Here is a 9,142-nt window from a genome sequence, read left to right as displayed (position 1 = left end):
AGAAACTTGGAGAAACTCTTAAAGAGACTGAGGGAGAGAGCTTAGGGGCTGGAGACATCGGAGAGAATATTAGATGAGTGAATAAGGGTTTTGAGTGATCTTGCCCATCTTAAACACTAACCTTTTAAATGGAAGGCTAAGATAGATTGGAGTGGTTACTTGGATGGCTGCCACTTGCCCAAGGTGGTTAGAGACCAAAAAAATTGTAAAATATGCTAAAAGGTTTGAAGGGAAATGAGATGGATGAGGTGGCTTGGTCATTTTGACCCATTTAATCATATTTTCATGCTTTGGAAGGGCTTGTTAACTTGTTGACTGGTCAACTAATTAATGGTAACTGGGTTGGGATGATGGAGAGTTACACATGTTGTAGGAATAAACTCCATGAGATTTGAGGTCAGGGGTTGAGTGTGGTTGAAGAATTGGTTGCATACATGATTTTAACCTTCCATGATGAGTTAATCAAGTCATATCAATGGTGACTTGACTTAGGAGAATATTAAACATGCTTAAAATATCCAATTGAATGATTTTGAGTGGTCATTTTGGTTTGATATTACTTATAGCATTGAATTTGACTTTGGCTGGGTGTATGATTAGTTTGGTCAACCTGGTCAAACCAAGGATGGGGTTGGGACCAACAAACTCAAAGTTATATTTTGGACCCAATGGAGGTGGTCCCATATAATGGTGAGGTCATTTTGCATGAAATGCATGTTTGGGCCCTTCAGGGGCATTTTGATCAACTATAGTTGACTTCGTCAACTAGGTCAAATCAAGACTTCAATTTTGATCAAATGCACTCCTAAAGATGTATAGGACACATTAGAAGAGGCTCAATGGCTTAGTTTGATTTATCCATATTGAAGTTTAGATAAAACTTCAATTTTTCCCTTCAAAAGCATTTTTGTCAACTGGGCTCATGGTCAGCTCTGGGTCAACCAGGGTCCATCAAGGTACAGTTTTGGCTTTAACATATCACAATAAGGGTTATAGACATGTTCAAGGATTTGAGGAAGGCCCCAAGGTCAAATTTAACAAGGTGTAAGGTCCAGTTGCATGTGTTGTAAATATTTGAAGGTTTTGTACCCTTTAAGTTTCATTTGAGTTTTTGGGGGTTTAATGTCACAGATTGGCATCGAATTTAGAGGGTCGACTCTAGAGACATGCATAATCAATATACAACTAAAAAATCATGAATCCAAGCTCATTTGGTTTTTTTTTTTTACAGTGATTGAAAAATCACCCAAAACGGGTTATAGGACATGGGACTTTAGGCCTTGATTTTTTGTTTGAGATTTTGAATTTGAAATTGGTTTTGGATTTGATTTTGATTGACGAACCTCATACAAACATGAAGTCAATAAAGAACTAATCAAACCTCATGACAAAAATAATATTCCACGAGCAGCTTGAGAAGAAAAATGGGTTCGTGAGAAATGACCATGACTTCAACCACGAACACTAGAAAAGGCTTGATGTTAGTCGGAATAAACGTCAACAAGATATCTCGAGTGAGGTCAGCGACTAAGTTAAGTTATTTGCTATAGAGCAAGGCTTAGAAATCTTCAGGACTAAGCGGTTGAATGTTAGTCTAAAATAGCTATTTTGAATGCTTAATATGAACTACGAAGACCATTTAATATGTATAAAACAATGTCGTCAGCATGTAAAGGAAAACCAATGGATCCAATAGCATTAAATTTGCTTTTAATCTTAGATAAATATTTTATCACTGATTTATCCTTCATAGAGAGATGATTTTACTCATTCTTGAATTGAAGAATGTGAGAATGGTTAGTCGACTATATGCGTTTTTCAATGGCATGCCAAATTTCCATACATGATTCTAGATTAAGAACATATAGAAGAAAACTTGGAGAGATGGTTGACTACAGAACCGTGACTAGATTTTGATCAATTAAGATCAATATATGAAAAATGAGGATTTGGAAGAACCTCTCTATTATCATAACTAAGCTGCTTCGAGGGCTTCAATGTTGAACATATCAAAAATCCATCAAATCCGTTAGTGGTAAATATTTTTAAATTTTAGAGTTTCATAGTGGATAATTTTTAGAAATGAGCTGAATGTTAAGAATAGATTTAACATTTGTCATAATAAACTTTAATTGGGGAGGAATAGAAATGTCTCCCAACTTGATATGAGATGAAGCATGAAGAGACATGGTAGTAGTCGAAGAGAGCGACTGAGCTATATTATACAAAAAAGAAAACTTGACAGATAATTATTGTAGATAACTAACAACTTTTTCTAGACCTGATCTCTTATACCATGAAGAAAAGGATTTGGAGAATACATAATAAATATAAAGGGAAAATAAATAAAATAAAGAGTTATAGTAAAAGTATTTATTTTTCATTGCCAATGAACATATATATATATACACTAAAGGTAACTCTACATGAAGTATAATAAAAGTCTAGGATTAATCAGTTAATGATCAAAGGTGATGGCACCGTGAGTTAGAAAAGCGGATGATAACAGTGGTAATGGAAGAAAACCTCGTCAGCATTATTTACAAATGGTGGCTTGCTTATCACTAAGAGAGGGACAAAAGAGGGTTGGGGTATTTGGCCAAATTAATTACATTAAATCAAAAAGATAATTATAAACAAAGAATACTTATAAAGATCAAAGAATGAGTTTATAACATAGAATTTATAAGATGGTAAAATAAACTCGACATCACATAAAAATTAGTAATTGGGATAGCTAGTTTAAAAAGTAATAAAAGGACTTTGACTTAGTTGAATCAAATGATCTAAGAAGTTGGGTCATTTGAGTACAACAAAATATGTCGAAGTTTACTATAATGGTGTCATGGGTCTCATTGAACATCCATGTAGTATGATTTATATTGCTTTTAAAATTCATCATTCTTCATCAAATAAAAGAAATAATATGACAAAAGGAATCAATGAGTCAACCCCAATAAAAGTGAAGCAGCCATTGATATCTTCTTCATACTAAAGATGAAAAATCTAGAAGATGCCCTCATATGCCAAAGCAAGAAAGCCCAAGCAACATTTAAAATATGAGAATAAAAATAAGTTTGCATGATTTTTTTATGATTATCTAACAAATACAAATACCCTCATTAATAATATTAATCATGTGAATAACATTATGTGGAAGCGATTTTTTTGTAAAAAAGGTCAATATTCAAGGAACCCATAATGATGGGTCAAAGGAAACTATGCATAGGCATTGAAATCACATTATAAGCTTGCTCCCAAAATAATAAAAAAATTTATGCAAACATTTTTTTTTTCAAAAAAGAGAGCTTATTACAATTTGTGTTGCAAATGAATTGAGAGTTTGACAAGTTACACGTGCCTCGGCTCGATTATAGCTTGTTTGATTAAGTTGTCAAACAAGTTTGAATAAAATTTTAAAAACTTGATGTTTAAATAAATAAACTTGAACAACTATGTGTTGAAATGATTTAAATTTTATGAACAAGCTCGTCAAGAAAACTCAAATCATGATCGATATAGAGCTTAATAAGAAGCTCTTGAACAATCTCGTTAAAAAAATTGATTAATATTTGATATGAAGGTCAATTAATCTCACTATAAAGATGATAAACAATCTAATATAAATATTTATATTTATTATACTTTAATGATATAATAATAATTGATTAATAAATTATTAAATTAATTAAATATTATAAAATAAATTAGTCAAAATAAATCATATTTATTATACTTTAATGATTAATGATATAATAATTTTTTATTAATAAATTATTAAATTAGTTAAATATTATAAAATCAATTAATTCAAATAAATCATAAATGTCTTTTAATTGAATTTATTATTATTGATACGGCATCACAAAAATTATCTTGATCGAGCACGAATCTCGAGGCAAAAGCTAGTTGGAAACTTCAAAAATTAATTTTGGGAGCACCCATGTCTTCTTCGGCTCCTTCCTGGCTGTTTGGCTTCGCTCCTTCGACAACTTTCCCTTCCGGTCGGATCGGAAGTTACGAAATTTTGATCGGAAGCAACAACTGGAGCTCGCTGGCTGTGAATGTAACTTTCTCCCTTTTGCGCGCTTCTTCGGCCAAATCCCATAAATCCGCCAAACCAAGGGATTTGGTAAATCCGGAATTTAATCCTTAAATCCTCAAATCCGGGATTTATCCATCACCGGGATTTAACGCGCGCACAATAACCGTTTGGCTAGATTTAGCTTGAATCCGACTTAAATCCCGCTGTACATCCGATACCAAACAGCCCCTAATGCGGTTCTCACTACGCACTTCACATACGCGAATAGAAACCGTAGTCTTAACCGTTCGTAGTCGGCTTTCTCCCTTACGAGCCGAACTCTCGTCTCTGTGCGCTGCATCGCGCTTGAAAGTCCCAAACCATCTCTTTTTCCTCTACTCAGCTCCTGAAGGACCGAAGGCCCAACATCTCAAAATACGAAACCCTCGGCGGAAAAATTCGCAATCGGGGCAAGGAGGCGTGGTTGAAGAATTGTTTTGTTAAATTTCTAGCACATTAAATAATGTATTTATGTTTTTTTCCTTTTTTAACAGAAAGAAGAAGAAGAAGCGTAATTCATGCTCCTTTATTAAGTCGCTCAGGTAATTCGACTACATTTTCTTTATTATTATTGTTATTGTTATAATTGTGTTTTTGCATCATGGTTGATTTGCTTCCAAAATAAATACCGTCATTTTGTTTCAGAAGTTGAAAAATAAATTAACTAATAGTTAGGCAAGCAAAAACTTTTCCTAAATTTTGATTACCTTACACAGTTTGCATCAAACCAAGCAATCCTCTTGCTTTTATACAGCCACTTGAACATTTGCTTGTCTTCCACAATCTTTAGAATTTTAAAGTTTTTTCTGTGCTAGATCAAAGCTTTGCTGTAATTTCTTATGGAAATACTGCTCATGCCCTTGCTCTTTCCTGAAAGTAATTAATTTAAAGGAAAAAAAGGCTTTGTTTAGCAACAAAATGAAATGCTAATTAGACGAGATCCCTTGTAAACAAAGAATCTACTACTGAATTCTTCTCCTTCTAGGGTAGAAGTCTAATAATTTGGAGAAATAAGTAGTTAGTAGTGACCGATTCCAATGCTTAAGTTGAATTTTGAAGTAATGACATAAGGAATTTTTGAATTTTTATGGATCAAAATCATTATAAATTACTTGAGAATAAAATGAGAATATATTATGAAGTTTTAACGTGACAATAAATCAACCTAATTTAATGTGACCGAACTAAAGAAAATTAGAAAATAGATGTATATGCATACCATTTATCCAAACAAACAACCAGTTGTCTAAAATCTTAATCAAAGGACCACTAAGCTCAATTTTTAGAATATCACCTCAAAGTTAAGTATGAAAAATATCCATTTTGTAATTTAGGGAGTCTTGGCGATTTTTCTTTAGCCAACTTAGTAATATATGGGATTTCAAGTTGATGCCCATCACTATGGATAAATGACAATCTGCGGGCTTGCAAAGGGAGGAAATTCCTCTTAATATTTGAGAGAAATAAATATTTGCAAGATCTAGATTGTCTTCCTTTATTGTTGTAGACGTAGGTATAGAAACATTATTAAATTCTTATATGTTCTTCCCTAGGAATTTTGTCGTTGAATCATTATCTAATTGATAATTGTACAGGTAGAAATTACCTAGAGTAACATACAATCATGTTGCATAGATTGGTGTGTAAGGTCCTTGATGATAATTCACATAGTTCAATTCATTAGCAGTTCATTTTGAGATGGGATTGGAACTACCTTTTTTAAAAAAAGTTGAGTGACTTTCAAATACGCTGCAAATGGGGCCCATGTGGCTAGAGCCAAACAAATATGCAGTGACGCAAGGGATGATGTTATTCTTTGCAGGTATGTGGCTTTGTAGTCGACACAATGATTCTTATATTTCTTTCGTGTAAGGTAGTTAATGGGCAATGCTGTTTATCTGTTAGAGGTGCCCAACCCTTGAATTTTGTTGGACTATCCAACTCTAAGAAGGGATGGAAGAACACTTCTTTGTAAAGGTAGATAAGGCTTGGAAGATCCTAACAACATCCGACTTTACTTTTTTTTTGAGACTTTCAAATTGAAGGCACTCACCTTGGAGATGTAGAGAGTGATGGCAAGATGTGGTGAGGATGCAAATGTGATGATCAACTTGAATGATGCTTGACACATCGAGCTCACCAATGAGGGAGTTGAAGCATTCAAGATGCTACTTCCCCCCAAGAAGGGGCACGAGTAGTAGGATATACAAGAGCGAAGAAGCTTTTGCCGAGATAGAGGGCGATGTTATGTAGGCTCTTGAGCATCATGAGTAGATCTCATTAAGGTTTCCATAAAAGACACCACATTTTCACTACTTTCTGGTCTACATTATTGGGAGAGAAAGTAGCAGAACTAGATGATATTCAAATAAAAGTGTAGAAATTCTTAGAACATCAAAGAGTTTTTTTTGGCTTACTAAGCTTTTTAATATTATTTTGAAGAATAAAACATACCAGATGAGCATAGATAGAGTGTATTTCTATTTTTTAAGATTAAATGTGGTGCACTAAAATGTGAGAATTACATATGAATTAAGTTAATAGGTCATGCATTAAAATTATTGGAGAGAGTAATTGAGCATAGGTTATGACGTGATACTAATTTTTCTCAAGATCAATTTGGATTCATGCCAGACAGCTCTACTATGGAAGCTGCACATTTGTTGAGAGGTTTGATGGAGAAGTATATAGAGTAAAGAGAATCTACATATGATTTTTATTGATTTAGAAAAAACATATGATAAAGTTTCAAGAAAAGTGCTTTGAAGACTTCTAGAAATGAAAAGGGTTGATAATTCTTTTTATTCAAGCCATTAAGGATATGTATGCACGAGCCATTCCTTGTGTTTAACACAAGGTGGTTTGGGTAAATATTTTTCTATTTCAGTTAGATTACATCAAGGATCAACTTTAAGCCCATACCTGTTTTGCTTTAGTCATGGACGTTTTTACTTGTCATTTGCAAGTGGTTGTTGATGATGTTCTTGTTGAAAAGACTAGAGAGGGTGTTGATGAAAAACTAGGGTTTTGGAGGTCAACCTTAAGAGTCTAATGATTTTTATTTGAGTAGATCTAAATTGAATTTATGAGTGTAATTTTAATTGTAATAGATATACTAATGGGATTGTGATCTTGTGCAATCAAGTCATTAAAAAGAGGTCACATTTTAGGTATTTCTCATCTATTGTTCAAAATGATGGTGATATTATGGTTGAAGTCGAGGAATGCATCAAACTTGTGTGATAGAAAAGTTCCCCACAAATTTAAAGAAAAATCTAATAAGATGTTGGTGAGTCATTCAAAGCTTTATGACATAGAATGTTGGCTATCAACAGAGAAGCATAAAATTAAGTGTTACATAGATGCGAATGCTTAGATAGATGAGGGGCTTTAAAATTAGAATGCGAAATGTGTATATACGTGGAAAGGTTTGAGTAGCTCTAGCGACATATAAGATTAGAGTTTGGTCACATAAAAAATATCGGTCTTCTGATAACCCTATTAGGAGAAGTAGATGTCTTAAATCCGGCCTATGTTAGGTGTTGACCTCGATTTTCGTTCGAGTGTCGTTGAGGGCCTTTGATTGATTTAATCAAGCCCCATCGGGTTCAATTCGAGCACGAATCAGCTCGAGTTGAGTCGAATTAGGCTCGATCGGGTTTGATTAAACTCGATTAGTCCGCCTTGGCCACGTCGAGTTTGTTATGATTTGAGTCGTCATTTTATTTAAATTTAATTGGGTTAATTTGAGCAAATCAAGTTGAACTCTAAATTGACCCAAATCAGATCTAATTTTGAGCTTGATTTTAATTTAATATGTTTTTTTATGAGCTTAAATTTGTTCTTAATTCAAGCAATCAAATCGACGGCTAAATCATCTCAATTCCCTTCTAATTAGTCTTAGGATGAATCCTAGCCATAGATCTAAGATCTTGATCATTTAAATATTTTTTAGGGCTTCATGAGAGGGGTTGGCTTCTATTCTCTCCCTAGCCACTCTCAACCCTCACTTCTTGGTGTGAGAGCTCTTCCAACTTCTCTCACATTCTTGCGCTCAAATCCATCGGTCAAACTCCGTTGGCGGCGATCCTCCGATGAGATCAAGGCTAGATCCATCCAAGGCCTCGATCCGGTTGATCCAGAGCTTGTTTGATCGTGATTTCAACTAGAGAAATATACAAGGACAATCTACAAGCTCAACCGTATAAAGAACTTGAAGATCCAACGGTGAAATTCCTCAAAACTTTAGATCTAGGTCACTACACTTAGATCTATATAATTTTTTTTACAAGTGCTTTTTAGATTTTTCAAATATCACCCCATGCTTTCTCTTCATGATACTAATCTATGTTTAAAATTTCATTAAATTTAGAAGCTCAACCGTATAAAGAACTTGAAGATCCAACGGTGAAATTCCTCAAAACTTTAGATCTAGGTCACTACACTTAGATCTATATAATTTTTTTTACAAGTGCTTTTTAGATTTTTCAAATATCACCCCATGCTTTCTCTTCATGATACTAATCTATGTTTAAAATTTCATTAAATTTAGATGTCTCGATCGAGAGAATGAATTTTTTTTTCTTTTCTTTTCTTCATTTAAAAAAAATCTTTTTTTTTAGTATTATTATTATCATTATTTATTTAAAAATTATATTTATTATTTTTAATATTATTATTATTTTAATTAATTCCTAATTTTGGATTGTCATAATTTAGTTTGTTGTATTTATTTGAAATCAATTCTCCATTTGAATTTCAAATACTTTCCTCTTTGATAATCCTTAATTATGAAGCCTCCCATAATTTCATCTTGTATTCAAATCCTTTCATATTTTATACATCTTAATTTGGTAACGAATTTGAATTCAAATTCAAATTAATTTGAATTTGAATTTGTTTTCTAAATTAGGATTTGATTTAAATTAATATTATTATATTATATGTTATTTAGATTAATACTTTATTTTTAATCATAAAATATACTTATTTATTTTAAATCTATTTATTACTATTATTATTATTATTATTATTATTATTATTATTACGCCAGCTGGT

General features: G+C 32.7%; 1 protein-coding gene across 12 annotated transcripts in view; it reads left to right on the top strand.

Annotated features, from left to right (window-relative positions):
* The first annotated feature begins 3,944 nt into the window (after positions 1 to 3,944).
* Positions 3,945 to 9,142, top strand: part of LOC110114846 — a 20,996-nt gene continuing 15,798 nt past the window's right edge. For 2 of the 12 annotated variants that reach the window (XM_020847869.2, XM_020847865.2), the window contains exons 1-2: positions 3,945 to 4,066; positions 4,579 to 4,626. The gene's annotated coding sequence lies outside the window, so the exon portion shown is untranslated. Of the gene's footprint in view, positions 4,627 to 5,771; positions 5,907 to 9,142 lie in introns of all 12 variants that reach the window. The other 10 variants (XM_020847867.2, XM_020847864.2, XM_028694422.1 and 7 more) reach the window with 7 other exon arrangements.

This window comes from Dendrobium catenatum, unplaced genomic scaffold (genome assembly GCF_001605985.2).
Source record: "Dendrobium catenatum unplaced genomic scaffold, ASM160598v2 fragScaff_scaffold_484, whole genome shotgun sequence".
Taxonomy (NCBI): Eukaryota; Viridiplantae; Streptophyta; class Magnoliopsida; order Asparagales; family Orchidaceae; genus Dendrobium; species Dendrobium catenatum.
Note: the sequence above shows the minus strand (reverse complement) of the source record. Positions and strands in the feature narration are given on the sequence as shown.